The sequence below is a fragment of the Canis lupus genome, chromosome 10 (assembly GCF_011100685.1).
Source record: "Canis lupus familiaris isolate Mischka breed German Shepherd chromosome 10, alternate assembly UU_Cfam_GSD_1.0, whole genome shotgun sequence".
NCBI lineage: Eukaryota > Metazoa > Chordata > Mammalia > Carnivora > Canidae > Canis > Canis lupus.
Genome location: NC_049231.1, coordinates 44,437,037 through 44,452,362, shown reverse-complemented (window position 1 = coordinate 44,452,362; position 15,326 = coordinate 44,437,037). Strand labels below are relative to the sequence as shown.

Below are 15,326 nucleotides of genomic sequence, written 5' to 3'. Positions count from 1 at the left end.
TCATTCATTTACAAATTTTAGAAAAAGCTTATTCTGTGTCAGGCACAATGCTAGGAATGGGCCATACAGGGGTGAGCAGCACAGCTATGGCCCTAGCCCTTGTGGAGCTTATATTCTAATATAATGAGTTAGGTTTCAGGTGGCTGTGAGACATCCTAGCAGACATGTCACAGTGGCATTTGAAGCTCAGAAGCGAGGTCTGGATTGATGACTATAAATTTGGGAGTCAGTGCTATACAGAGGGAAGTAAAGGCGGGAAAATAGAAGGCATTGCCTAGGAAGAAAGTGTCAGGTGAGAATTGAAGTATGCTCTTTAGCAGTCCCTGAGGAACCTCAATATTTAGGGATTAAGTAGAGGAAAAACAGCTGGAAAAGAAGCCCAAATAAGAGAGACTATAAAGGAGGGGAAAACCAGTAGAATATCATTAAAAAGAAACAACAGTTCCAAAATGAAGTCACTTATGTTAAGCTCCCCCAGCATTTACCACCTAACCTAACCACTCCATTCCCAGGAGTGGAGTTTTAAACCAAGCAGTCAGGAACTTCCCTGATCAGCACTAGCAAGGTCATTTGCTCTTTTTCATCAGGGAAAGTAACATGGCTTCCCCCCCCCCCCTTTTGCTTATAATCTCCTTGTCCCATGCCTTTCTGCCTATAAAAGCCTTTCATTTTAGGCAACTCCTCAGAGCATCCTTCTGTTGTCAGAGGGAACATTGCCAGATTCACGAATTGTTGAATAAAGCCAGTTAGATCTTTAAATTTACTCAGTTGAATTTTTGTTCAACAGTATGATATCACAGAAGCCAAGGAGTTAGTGTTATCTTTGTCAAATGCTGTTGAGAAGATGAGACTGAAAAGAGATTAATTGCATTTAGCTACACAGAATTCACTCAATACCAGGCAGGAGTAATCGTGATACAGGAGTATCAGGATTCATTCTATTGTAAGTAACTGATAATTTGACTCAATAAATATTTATTAATTTACATACGAGGACGCTCAGAGGTAGGCTAAGTTTCAGAGATGGTTTTTTTTTTCAGAGATGGTTTGATTCAACAATTCAACAATGTCGTTGTGCACCTTAGAATTCTTTTGCTCCTTCATTCTGCTTTCTTTCCTTTTTTTTTATTGCAATAGAGTTGACAATAATGTTACATTAGTGTCAAGTGTACAACATAGTGATTCTCTACGTGATGCTCTGCTCACCACAAGTGCACCTACCATTGTCACCACACAACACTATTACAATGTTAATGACTATATTCCCTATGCTGTGCTTTCAACCCTGTGACTCACTCATTCCATAGTTGGAAGCCTGTACCTCCCACTCTTCTTCACCCATTTTGCGCATCCCTCCACTCCCCTCCCTTCTGACAACCACCAGTTTTTTCTCTCTATTTATGGTTCTGTTTCTGCATTTTTGTTTGTTCATTTGTTTTGTTTTTTAGATTCCACATGTAAGTGAAATCATACAGTATTTTTCTTTCTCTGTCTGACTTATTTCACTTAGCATAATACCCTCTAGATCCACCCATGTTGTCACAAATGGCAAGATCTCGTTCTTGTTATGGCTCAGTAATACTCCATTGTGTGTGTATACACACACACAAATACACACACCACGTCTTCTTTTTCCATTCATTTATCAGTGAACACTTAGGTTGCTTTCATGTCTTGGCTATTATAAATAATGCATATCTTTACAAATTAGTGTTTCATTTTCTTTGGGCAAATACCCAGTACTCCACTCTGCTTTAAGTATCAACCTTATCCTAATGCTTTCTGCCCCCTATTCATCACTTAAGATGGCTTCCAACAATTCCCAGGGTTTATACTTTCTTATTCAAATCTAGAGGAGAGAGAGAATCACTTTTGCAACTTTCTCAGGAAAGTGAGATGAGGTGCTAACTAGACTGAGAGGCAAGGAGGAGTATTTATTATTTACTTGTACAGCAGAGACTATGAAGACATCTCTGAACAGTAGTAGGAGGAATCCAGCAGAGGAAATGCTTGAAAATGCATCAAGGGAGTAAAAAATGGAGCAGTTGCCTCAAAGATGACAAAGGATCAGGTCCTGAGTTCATGCCTGGAGTTGGTTGGGTTTTGCTGGGAAAGGAAAGCAGAGTGGCTGAGAGCAAGGACTTTGAGATCCCAGGGATCTGGGTGACCTTTGGACAGTTGATCTCTTTGAGCCTGTATCCTTGGCTATAAAAATGGTGGTAACCTCACAGGGAAGTTTTAAGGATTAAATGAGAAAATGCTTGTAAATGACCATGGTATTTTTAGCATTCTTCAGACCTTCTCCTTTCCAGCTCCAATCAACATTATCAACTAATTTTAAGCTAGGGGCAAACATTTAGACACAGCAACCCACTAAAGGAAAGGAGGAGGAAAGAGTAGGAAAGCCTGATATAAACTTATATTTGTAAAGCCTTTTCATCTAAGAGCCTCCAAATTACTTACCAAAGAATCTTCAGCTAAGTCCTGTGGAACTTTTCAAGGTGGCAATTAAACAAGCCATACTCACAAGGAGATTGCTGCCAGCAATGCTGTCAGCAGCGTCCTCTTCCCAGATAAAGGAAGGGTGAAGATGCCATTATTCTTCAATCATTTTTGACAGCTTTACTAGACCGCGGGCAGTTTTGGCCACAGATGCCAGGGAAGAAAGACGCCAGACAGAAGAAACAAAATCAGAAAAAAGGAACTGAAAAAGGGCCATTAGAGCTGGCTTTGGACACAACTGACTTGCTATAGTTTATTGTGGAAATCACAAAACTTTTTGCATACTTAGGTTTCTTTTGGTAAAACAAGAAAAAAACCTACAAAACAAGACAAATGAACCAAAACCTTCCTCCTACTTAGCTCACTGAAATGAGCTAAATTGTTTTTAAGTAGGAGTATATGGAAATATGGTGTGGTATTTTTTGAGTTATCTCAGGTCTAGGGTGTTTCTACTGGCATTCAGTGCCCCCCTGAGAAATGCTGTTGACTTCATTCAGTAGGAGCTTCAGCTGTACCAGTCCTTTTGAGTTTTATGCTACTGTACATGTTCAAGTCCAGGAATGCTCCTGGTGGCCTTCTATAATAAGTAGCTTGATGGGGCAGATGCTGCAGTGTGTTCTGCTGCTTCCTAGGGAAAAATTGGCAGCTCTTCTTGCCCTCCCCTGAGGCTGGTCCTAGACATAGGCTTGGGGTGCAGTCTCACAGCATGTGCTCAGTACATACAATATGACATACACTCACTTGGTAGGCAGGCTCAAGAGGGCTTTTCTGTTTCCATATCCTGGAAACATATTGTAGTATTTTAATGAGAACAAAGAACAAAACTCATCTGATTTGATATGTACCTATAGAACCTTTATATTCATTTGAAGGGACCTTAGGATCATATGAACCTTACCATTGCTCCTGACCATAGATTAGCTGAAACATCAGGAACAATAAAGCTATGCAATTTCTTTTCATACATTGAATACAGAATTTATGGATTTTTTAAAATTTTTATTTATGATAGTCACACAGTGAGAGAGAGAGAGAGAGAGAGGCAGAGACACAGGCAGAGGGAGAAGCAGGCTCCATGCACCGGGAGCCCGACGTGGGATTTGATCCCGGGTCTCTAGGATCACGCCCCGGGCCAAAGGCAGGCGCTAAACCGCTGCGCCACCCAGGGATCCCTATGGATTTTTTTCTATTTCTTTTCACATTGTATGATGCCACCCTTAGAAACCAAGGTCTATATGTCACACCAAGCATTTTCATTGCAAAAGACCACATCTTCCAGTTTTCATTAAAGTCAGTGAAGGGGGGTGGGCACATGGGTGGCTAAGTCAGTTAAGTACCTGCCTTTGGCTCAGGTCATGATCTCAGGGTCCTGGGATCAAGCCCCATGTAGGGCTCCTTGCTCAGTGGGGAGTCTGCTTCTCCCTCTCCCTTTGCCCTTCCCCCATTGCTCATGCTCTCTCTCTCTCTCTCTCAAATAAATAAAATCTTTAAAATAAATTAAGTCAATGAAGGAAAACAATGATTGAAATTTCAGTGTAAGAGAAGTTTGACTACCTAAAACTGTCTGGTGGGAAAAAGGTGCCATGTCTAAATACACTGCTGGTTGCTGCAAAGACCTATTAAAAATCTTGCTGCTATTCTTGTGTGGGATTGTTCGAGGAGTAGATTGATAACTCCTGCTCATGAGAAACCTCCTGCCAGATCTGGGCTTCAGAGAATGTTGACTGGTTCTTAATAGTCAAACCCCAATTCATTGAGAGATTCTATCTTGTTTGTCTTTTTGTGGGGAAAAAAATCCTCTATTTTGCACTCCTATTTTTTATCTTTGGCTTGGCACATTCCTAAAATTGTGAAATTCCCTTATGTATTGAGAGCAATGATCAAATGCCAATTTATAAATGTGTGATTAATTATACAAATTGAGACATGTAAACACACATTTTTTTATTGGATTTCCCCTTACAACTAATAAAATCTCTAACAGAAATACTTTTCAGTTGTCACATGAGCCTGAAACTACTTTTGCCCAAAAGCATCGGGGAGATCATCTGTGAATGAAGGGTGGCTCTTTAATGTGTTTTTCGTTTCTTCTGGTTTATGAAGAAAAAGAATGGACATTTGAATTATGAACCTGATACGAGTTTTTTGTGTATTTTCAGTTTATCTAATAAGTCTGAAATAAAATATTGACCCCATGTAACAACAACAAAATGCAACACAAAATCACGGCAAAAGATAAATGCCTAGGCTAGCTTTGGAGATAGGCAATTCCAGGAAGCAAGTGACAACCTTATTCCTTCCAAAATAATTCTGTCCATGGATTAAATAAATGTTTACTTAGTGCTCGCAATGTGCCAACCACTGGGCTACCTGCCAGGAATAGAAATAAGACAGCCCCTGCCCTCAAGAAGCTCACTGATGGATAATTAACATTCATTTTTTTGATTTCTGTTGTGCAAAGGGACTAAATTGATGGTTCCTTCAGAAGCCACATTAAACCTTTCATGTGCTGATCATAAAACTCCAGAGAACCCATCAACCAGCCGGCAACAAAATGATGAGGTAATGCTAAGTAAATTCTTTATTGTCCACAAGCATGGAAGAGTGAGACAAATTGTCTTATCCAGGAACCAATAAAACTCTTAGATGCTATGACTCATGCAATTTGTTTAAAATATCCCAAATAGGGGGAAATGCCCAAGGGATCATTCAGTCATACCTCACAGTTGTGGATTACTTCCCAGGGTATACAGTACTTTCACATGTGCAGGCCTGACAATTACCCATATTTTACAGATGAGCAAACTATGAAATTCAGCAACTAAATGACTTACCCAAGTTACCATATTAGCAAGGGGTCAATGGTCTATTAAGATAGACTTGTTTGCCTTCAGTCTTTTTGTCCTGTATCTCCCCAGAGAACATAGGGTTCCTCTCTTAAATTTAGTGCGATCTCCAGGGAGTGCCATGATTTGGGAACCAGCATCAGTCAAGGCCACAAAAGGTTGCCTTTTGGCAAAAAAGGCTCACCATGATATAGAGGTGATTGTCCTCAGGTGGTGACTAGGATCCCAGAATAGGATGCATCCCTAACAAGGCTGGAGAAATTGCCATTGCCTCAGGTCAGAAAATGTAGCTGTGTGTCCCATAACTTGGCGATTTGCATTCAGGACTGGAGCAGATTGGATGCTCTGTACAGCTTCTGTAGAAGAGTATGGTGCTTCTATGGTTATTAACCAAAATCAGATGATGAGAGAAGCCTAGATCATCAATTTCCAGGTCATGGATGACTCTGGAAATTCTGAAATGGAGGCTTAACTCAGTAGTTGCCTTGGGAAGCAAAAGCCTGAGTCTCAGGAGCTCATTAGCAGCCAATAATTCCAAGCCATTTAGGGCCTCCTTAATAACGGACACTTGACTAATCAAAAGGAATAAGGAAATCCAATAATTCATAGATAGTCCTTTGAGAAATAACTGCCTGATGTCTATGTCAGAAGGAGCCTGTTCAAGGCTGGTTAGGGGTCCTATCCCACCGGCTCTGAAATAACTTTAATTTAGGATGAGACGTGCCAATTGGCCATTATGTCTTATGATCCTCAAATTAATAATTTATTATGGGATCCACTACACTTGTGATAATGAGTGTAATTATGTTGCTTAATTCTATTTGGCTCCCCTTTATTTTATTTTTTTAAGATTTTATTTATTTATTCATGACAGACACACATAGAGAGAGAGAGAGGCAGAGACACAGGCAGAGGGAGAAGCAGGCTCCATGCAGGGAGCCCAACATGGGACTGGATCCCGGGTCTCCAGGATCACACCCCAGGCCAAAGGCGGTGCTAAACTGCTGAGCCACCGGGGCTGCCCTTGGCTCCCCTTTATATGTTTTTTTTTTTCTTTTGCTGAGACTCTTCATTTTTCTTAAGTAGGTTCCATGCCCAGCATGGAGCTCAACATGGAACTTGAACTCAAAACCCTGAGATCAAGATGCTTAACTGATTGAGCCACCCAGGTGCCCTAGACTCTGTATTTGTTTTAGATGTGTTTGTAATTGGTGAAGCGTTTAGAAATCTTTGTCAGAGAAATCTAACATCTCTACTGTATATTGGCATCAGTTGATTGTCTTTTTGCATTGGAGATATTACTGGTTCTTGGACTCATGAGTGGTTTTCAAATTAAACCTGGACATTTGAGGTACTATGGATGAGACTGGATTTTATTTAAACCTGTTTTTTTTTTTTTTTAAAGATTTTATTTATTTATTCGTGAGAGACAGAAAGAGAGAGAGGCAGAGACAGGCAGAGGGAGAAGCAGGCTCCATGCAGGGAGCCTGATGTGGGACTCGATCCCAGGTCTCCAGGATCACGCCCTGGGCTGCAGAGACAGAAAGAGAGAGAGAGAGAGGCAGAGACACAGGCAGAGGGAGAAGCAGGCTCCATGCAGGGAGCCTGATGTGGGACTCGATCCCAGGTGTCCAGGATCACGCCCTGGACGCTAAACCACTGCGCCACCGGGGCTCCTTTAAACCTGTTTTAACTGGCTTCCTCTGACATTGCTCCAAAAGGCAAAGGGGGAGGTGCCATGTTATTACCAGTAGGTGGTGATAGATGTCTAGGCCCCCACTGTCAGCTTAAGGTTGTGAAGTCTTGTTAGCCAATTACGTTGCTCAGCGCTCACACCCATGTGCCCTCTAGAGATGATCCATGACCACACAGTACAATTCCCATTGGTGGTATTTGTGTGATCACTCATTCCCCCAATACTCGCAAAGATGGAAATCCAGGGAACTTTAGGTGCCAAAAAATAAAGTTTGTAGTAAGTCACAAATGTGGTCATGGAGGTGTTTAGAAATCACTTAGAAGAGGTTGGGGCTTCCCTGTAAGGCTTAGAGAATCTTCCTAATTCCTTACAAGAAAACTGCCAAAAGCCAATGAGTGGTGCTTGACTGGGAGATTATGCTATGTTTGGCTGACTTTATGATATGAATCCCTAGCAAAAATCAGATGTTCTGTTTAAAAACTATATATATATATAGTTTCATTTTAAATGCACAAAAAAATTAGTTAACCTCTATATTGGCTTATAAATCATGAAATGTAGCCTGTGCCACACAAACTAAAGACCATTTTAAAGTTCCTGGTTATGATCTTAGTACTACTACTCTAAACATTGACTCCCTGTACTGGAACTCCCCAAGCCAAAGCTACAGCTTCTAGCGCTCATCATAGTTTATATTCCTTCTGGAATTTAGACATTAAATATCTAATTAAGGGGCACCTGGGTGACTCAGCTAAGCGTCAGCTCAGGTCATGATCCTAGATTCCTGGGATCCAGCCTCACGTGGGGCTCCTTGCTCAGCGGGGAGTCTGCTTCTCTCTCTCTCTGCCTCTGCTCCTCCCCCTACCTGTGCTCTCTCTCATTCTCCGTCAAATAAATAAACAAACAAAATCTTTTAAAAATATATATCTAATTAACACCTCTTTTGCTTCTAAGTCTAAACTCTAAATGCTCTTGTAGCTCTACTATCAAGAAGCAAAGAACCAGTATCTTTTTTTAACAGCTTACCACATATGATCTTGGGCAAATTTCTGATTCTCTTCCCTTTTCTGTAAAATAGGAATAAAAACAGCACCTATTGCACAGAATTGTTGTGGGAATTACTTGAGAGAAAATACTTGTAAAATGTCAGCACAATATTAGCACAGTTAACTTATCACAATGCCTGGCATAACTAACATTTGCTAGTTGTATTTGAAAAAATAAGAAAAAAAAAGAATCTAACAATCGTAAGTTTTGCAAAGATCTAATTGGCTTTATTCAGCAATTCATGAATCAGGCAGCATGCAATCTAACAGATGGGAAAGGAAGGGGTGCCAGAGAGCTGTACCAGATGAGAGATTTTTATGGACCAAAGTGAGTAGAAACAAGGAAGTTATATTGGGTATTTGCTGGCTGATTAAAGCAGGGTTATACCTTGCGTGGAGGAAAGGGAAGTCTTGGATCTGGGTCCAGTAACTTGTGCCAAGCAGGCACTCTGTGGTTGATCAATACCTACCTTTCCTGTGTGAGCTGAGCATAGAAACTTAGTTAAGTTGTTTTTTTTTTTAAATTTATTTTCTTATTTATTTATTCATGAGAGACACACACACACAGAGGCAGAGACATAGGCAGAGACAGAATCAGGTTCCCTGAGGAGAACCTGATGCGGGACTTGATCCCAGGACCTCAGGACCCCAGGATCATGCCTGGAGTCAAAGGCAGATCCTCAACCACTGAGCCACCCCGGTGCCCCAAAAACTTAGCTTTGACTTGCTGATATTGGGCTTAGCATGAGTGATTCCATCTTGGACCTAATCTAATTACTTTAACAATTGTTATGTAAAATACATTGTTGGAAAGGCTAAATGGTATGTAGATAATAAAAGCAGAGCAGGGCACAATATATATATTCTATTTCTTTACAACAGTGGTTTTCAGCAGCTGCTCATTAGAATAGCCTGGAGAGCTTAACATCTGGATGCCCCTGCCACATTCTAGGTCAATGACATGGGCCCAGGCATCAGGACATTTTGAAGTTCCCCAGCTGTGGTAGGCAGAATAATGGTCTCCCAAAGAGGTCCAGGTCCTCATCCCCGGAACCTGGAACCTGTTTTTGGCAGGTGTGTTACACAGCAGAAGGCATCAAGGTAGCAGATGGAATTAAGGTTGCTAATCAACTGACCTTAAAATAGGTAGATGATCCTGAATTATCCAGGTGGGCCCAATGTCATCACAAAGCCCTTTTAACGTGGAAGAGGGAGGGGGAAGGTGTCAGAGCACTGTGATATGAGGCTCCACAGGCTATGGATGCTTTAGAAGATGGAGGAAGGGTCCATGAATGAGTCAATCTTGAGATGCTGGAATAGGCAAGAAAATGGATTCTTTATAGGGCCCCCAGAAGGGCCTGGTCGACACTTGGCTTGTAGCTCAGTGAGTGCCATCTCTAACTTCTGACCTCCAGAACAGGAAGGGAATAAACTTGTTGTTTTAGGTCACCATGTCTGGGATAACATTTACAGCAACAACAGAAGCAGATACGTGCCGTCAAGGGTAAGACCCACAGCTGCAGGTTCTGTGGCTTTCTGCCATCATTGGCCAAAATCTTTCCTCTAATCTTTATAGATGTGGCTTTGTCTAAGCAAAAGGGACTTGTGTCAGCTGTTTCCAGTTCTCCTTTTCTTTCTTTTGTTTGTTTCTAAATTTTTAAAATTGAGATCTAATTTACGCATGACATTGTCCAAGCTCGGGTATAGGTGTTGATAGGTGTATAGATAGCCGTATGGTTGCCACCAGAGTTTTAGTTAAAATTGCTGTGATGTCACATACTTATCACTTCTTTTTGTGGTGAGAATAATTAAGGTCTAGTCTCTTAGCAATGTTGAAATATATAATATAATATAATATATTAGTGACTATAATTGCTATGCTGTGCATTGGATCTTCAAACGTACTCATCTTCTGGTTGCAGGTTTGTCCCCATTAACGACATCTCTCAAATTCCCCTGCCCCCTAGTCCTGGTAACCACCATTCTATTCTCTGTTTCTAGGAGTTTGGGGTTTTTTTTTTAGATTCCATGTATAAGTGATATCAGACAATATCTGATATGTCTTTGTCTGACTTATTTCAGTAAGCATAATGTGTTCAAGATATCCACGTTGTCCAAATGGCAGAATTTCCTTCTTTCTAATAGCTAAATAGTATTTGTGTGTGTGTGATATCTAATTTATCCATTTATCTATTGACAGAACTTAGGTTGTTTCTGTATCTTGGCTATTGTGAATAATTTTGCAATAAACATGGAAGTCTTTCTTTTATTTACTCTGCCTCCTTTTAAAATGGATTGTTTTTTGTTACTGAGTTGTATGAGTTTTTAAAACCTATTTTGGATGTTAACCCCTTGTCCAATATATTTGCAAATATTTTCTCCCATTCCATAAGTTGCCTTTTCATCTTATTGATAATTGTCTTTGCTGTGCAGAAGCCTTTGAATTTGATGTGATCCCACTTGTTGACTTTTGCTTTTGTTGCTTCTATTTTTGGTGTCCTATTCAAATAAATTATTGTCAAGACCAAGGTCAAGACATTTTTTTCCTATTTTCTTGGAGTTTATAGTACCAGGTCTTACATTTAAGACTTTAATCTGTTTTGGGTGTGGGGTTTTTGTTTTGTTTTTTTTGTTTGTTTGTTTGTTTGTGGGTTTTTTGGTGTGTGATATAAGATAAGGGTGCAGTTTCCTTTTTCTGCATATGGTTGTCTAGTTTTCCCAATACCAATTGTTGAAGAGCTTGTTCTTTTCCCCACTGAGCATTCTTGGCTCTTATGTCCAATATTTGATCACACACGCAGGGTTTTACTTCTTGGCTTTCTATTTGGTTCTTTTCTATTTGGTTCTATTGGTCCAGTTGTTTATTTTTATGCCAGTACCATACTGATGTAATTACTAAAGCTTTGTAGTATAGTTTGAAATAAGGAAATATGATGCATTTAGCTTTGTTCTTCTTTCTCAAGATTGCTTTGCCTATGTGGAGCCTTTGTGGCTTCATACAAATTTTAAGTTTTTTTTTTTTTTTTTCTGTTTCTGTGAAATATGCCATTGGTATTTTGATAGGAATTGCATTAATTGCAATTAACTAATTACAATTAGATGGTATGAACATTTTTAAAAAGTAATCTCTACACTCAATATGGGGCTCAAACTCATGATCCTAAGATTAAGAATCAACGTGCTTTACTAATTGAGCCCACCAGGTGCCCTGGGTGGTATGACTATTTTGACAATTCTCCTAATTCATGAACATGGGATATCTTTTCATCTGTTCATATCTCCAGTTTTTCTCATCAAAGTCTTGTAGTTTTCATTGTATAGATTTTTCACTTCCCTGGTTAAATTTATTCCTAATGTATTTGTTTTTGATGCTATTGTGATGGGATAATTTTGTTTTTCAGAAATTTCATTGTTACAGAAACATAACTAATGTGTCTGTTGGTTTTTTTTTTTTTTATATCCTGCTATGTTACTGAATTCATTGCATAGTTACAATAGTTTTTTGATTGACTTCAGGATTTTTTAAAAATAAGATATAGTATCACCTATAAATGATAATAATTTTGCTTATTCCTTTCTGAATAGATGTTTTTTATTTCTTTACCTTGCCTAATTATTCTAGCTAGGACTTCCAGTATTAAGTTAAATAAGAGTGGTGATAGTGGGCATCTTTGTCTCGTTCCTAATGTTAGAGGAAAAACCTTAAATCTTTCACTGTTGAGTATGTTAGCCATAGGATTGTCAAAAATGGCTTTTATTAAAATGTTGAGATACATTCCTTCTGTAGACAATTTGTTAAGAGTTCTTATCTTGAAAGATGTTGTGTTCTATCCAATGTCTTTTCTCATCTATTGAGATGATCATATGATTTTTATTCATTCCATTAATGTAATGTGTCACATTTATTGATCTGCATATGTTGACCAATCCTTAGTTCCCTGAGATAAATTCCATTTAATCATGGTGTATGATCCTTTTAATGTGTTATTGAATTAGATTTGTTAATATTTTGTTGAGAATTTTTTTTTTTTTTTTGCAAGTACATTCATCAGGGATGTTGGTCTATAGTTTCCTTATAATGCCCTAATTGGGCTTTGGTGTGAGTTTGGTAGTATTCTCTCTTAAATTTTTTGAAAGAGTTTGAGAAGGATCGGCTTTAATTAATTTTTCAAATATTTGATAGAATTTACCAGTGAAGCTAGGCTTTTCTGGTTGGAATGTTTTTGATTAGAGTCATTCTTTTTATTTGTTTATTGGTCTGTTCAGATCTTTTATTTCTCTTGATTGTCTTGCTAAGTTGTATGTTTCTAGGAATTTATCCATTTTTCTAAGTTACCCAATTTGTTATCAAGTGTTCATAAGCCTTATGACCATATGTATTTCTATAGTAGTGTTTGTAATGCATCCTCTCTTATCTGATTTTACTGATTTGACTATTTTTTTTAGTCTAGCTAAAAGTTTATCAGATTTGCTTTTTGAAAAAAAAAAAAAAAAGCTCTTAGTTTTGTTGACCTCTTCTATTATTTTTCTGGTCTCTATTTCATTTATTTCCACTCTGATCTTTCTTACTTCCTTTGTTCTGCTAACTTTGGGCTTCATCTGCTCTTCTTTTTCTAGTTCCTTGAGGTATAAAGTTAAGTTGTTTGAGATCTTCGTATTTTCTTTTTTTTTTTTTTTTAAGGTTTTATTTATTTATTCATGAGCGACACAGAGAAAGGCAGAGACATAGGCAGAGAGAGAAACAGGCTCCTTGCAGGGAGCCTGATGTGGGACTCGATCCCAGGACCCTGGGATCATGCCCTGAGCCAAAGGCAGATACTCAACCACTGAGCCACCCAGGCATCCCAGAGATCTTCGTATTTTCTTAATACATCTTACTATAAACTTTTTATACCATTGTTGTTGGAAAAGATACTTGGTATGATTTTAATCTTCTTAAATTTTCTAAGATTTGTTTTGTGGCCTAATATATGATCTATCCTGGACAATATTCCTTGCACCCTTGAGAAGAATATGTATTCTTTTGCTGTTGGATGAGATGTTCCATAAATGTCTTATAGGCCCATTAGTCTAATATATGGCTAGAGTCCAATGTTTTCTTGTTGATTTTTCTGTGTGGATGATCTAGCTGCTGCTGAAAATGGGGTACCGAAGTTCTCTACTATTATTATATGGTTGCCTATTTCTCCCTGAAGATTTGTTAATATTTGCATAATATATTTCGGTGTTCCAGTGTTGGGTCCATATATACTTATGATCTTTATGAGTTGATCCCCTTATTATATAATAACACTCTTTATCTCATGTTACCTTTTTTGGATTAAAATCTATTTTGTGTAATACAAATACAGCTATCCTTGTCTTCTTTTGGTTTCCACTTTAACGGAATATCTTTTTCCATGTCTTTATTTCAAGTCTATGCATGTTCTTAAATCTGAAGTCTCTTATAGATAGCATGTAGTTAGGTCTTGTTTTGTGTTTTTGTTTTTTGTTTTTTGTTTTTTTTTTTTTACATATCCAGATTTTTGATCAGTGAATTCAATCCATTTAAATCTGGAGTAATTACTGACATGTAAGGACTTTTGAATACCATCTTATTAATTGATTTATAGCTGTCTTGTAGTTTCATTGAATCTTTTTTTTTCCCCCCTCTTGTTTCTGCCTATCTTTGTAAACCGAAGATTCCATGGCGGTATATTGTTTCTCCTTTTTTTTTTTTTTTTTAATCTTTAATGAATCTACTCTAGGTTTTCGTTTTGTGGTTACTATTATTAATCTTAAAAATAAAACTTCCAGTTACTTTACTAGCAAAAAGAGGTTTATTGGGGAGTAGAAGAAAATCACAATCTAGGACAAGCAAACTATAGTAATCCATAGGCAAGCCCACAGAACAAAGTAGAGAAAATGCTCTTGTAGACATAAGGGGGAAGCTTGGAATGCTGTTATAAAAAATAAAAAGTCCATTGGAGTAAACTGGGAACGTGAAATATCGTGGTTTTTCAAAGGCTGAGTTGGGATTGGCTGGCGTATTGCTGTGGGAGGAGAACATTTCTTCCTCAGGCTAGAATACAGTAGTATCTGAAATAAATCTCTGGGAGGTCTACAATGAGTGGTAGGGTGTGAGAGCTCCCCCTGCTGGCCTCCCTACTACTTTTTTTTTTTTTTTTTTTTTTAAGATTTTTAAAATTTATTTATTCATGAGAGAGAGGGACAGGCAGAGGGAGAAGCAGGCTCCATGCCGAGATCCTGATGTGGGACTCGATCCCGGGACCCAGGATGACGCCCTGGGCCGAAGACAGGCGCTAAACCACAGAGCCACCCAGGGATCCCCCTTAACAAGGTATCTTAATTTTCACACTGTGAGGCTTACATAAAACATCCTACAAGTAACCATCTATTTTAAGCTGATAGTAACTTAACTTTAATTACATATGAAAGGTCCACCCTTTTATTTCCCCTCTATACATTTTTTATGTCACAATCTATCTTTTTGTATTGTGTATTTGTTAACTAGTAATAGTAGCTACAGTACTTTCTTAAAAGATTTATTTATTTATTTTAGAGACAGCATAAGCACAGGTAGGGTGGGGGGTGGGTGGAGCAGAGGGAGAGAAAGTCTTAAGCAGAGTCCTAGCTGAACCCCGAGCCTGATGCTGGGCTAGATCTCCCAACCCCAAGATCATAACCTAAGCAGAAACCGAGAGTCAGAGGCTTACCTGATTGTACCACCCAGGTGCCCCAATTATAGTCCTTTAATATTCTTTTGCTTTAACCTCTAAACTCTTGGAAACTTGTTATCACATGATCCTATCACAAAATTAGTTTTCTAAATATGACTGCATATTTACTTTTACCAGTGTGTTGTGTATATTCATGTTTTCATGTCACTAGAATCTTTTCATTTCAGCTTAAAGAACTTTCAGCATTTCTTGTAAAACAGGTCTAATAGTGATGAACTGCTTTAATTTTTGTTTGGGAAAGGCCATCATTTTTTCTTATTGAAGTAGCTGACCTATGATGTTATATTAGTTTCAGGTATACAACATAGTGATTAAATAATTCTATATATTACTCAGTGCTCAATAAGTGTAGTCCCCACCATCTGTCACCATATAAAGTTATTACAATATTTTCAACTATATTCCTGGTGTGGCACTTTTTCATCCCTGTGACCTTTTTTCTAACTGGAAGTTTGTATCTCTTACTTTCTTTCACCTATTTGGCCCATTTGCCCAT

The 15,326-nt window shown here is 38.5% G+C and overlaps 1 protein-coding gene and 1 long non-coding RNA gene across 2 annotated transcripts in view; one reads left to right on the top strand and one right to left on the bottom strand.

The window, feature by feature from the left end:
- LYG1 (lysozyme g1) overlaps positions 1 to 2,637 on the bottom strand; it is a 35,531-nt gene extending 32,894 nt beyond the window's left edge. The window contains exon 1 of the mRNA XM_038551027.1: positions 2,464 to 2,637. The gene's annotated coding sequence lies outside the window, so the exon portion shown is untranslated. The remainder of the gene's footprint in view (positions 1 to 2,463) is intronic.
- The window catches only part of LOC102153480, a 37,626-nt gene that overhangs the window by 5,050 nt on the left and 17,250 nt on the right, over positions 1 to 15,326 (top strand). Inside the window, exon 2 of the long non-coding RNA XR_005366297.1 lies at positions 4,964 to 5,064. This is a non-coding gene — a long non-coding RNA (uncharacterized LOC102153480). The remainder of the gene's footprint in view (positions 1 to 4,963; positions 5,065 to 15,326) is intronic.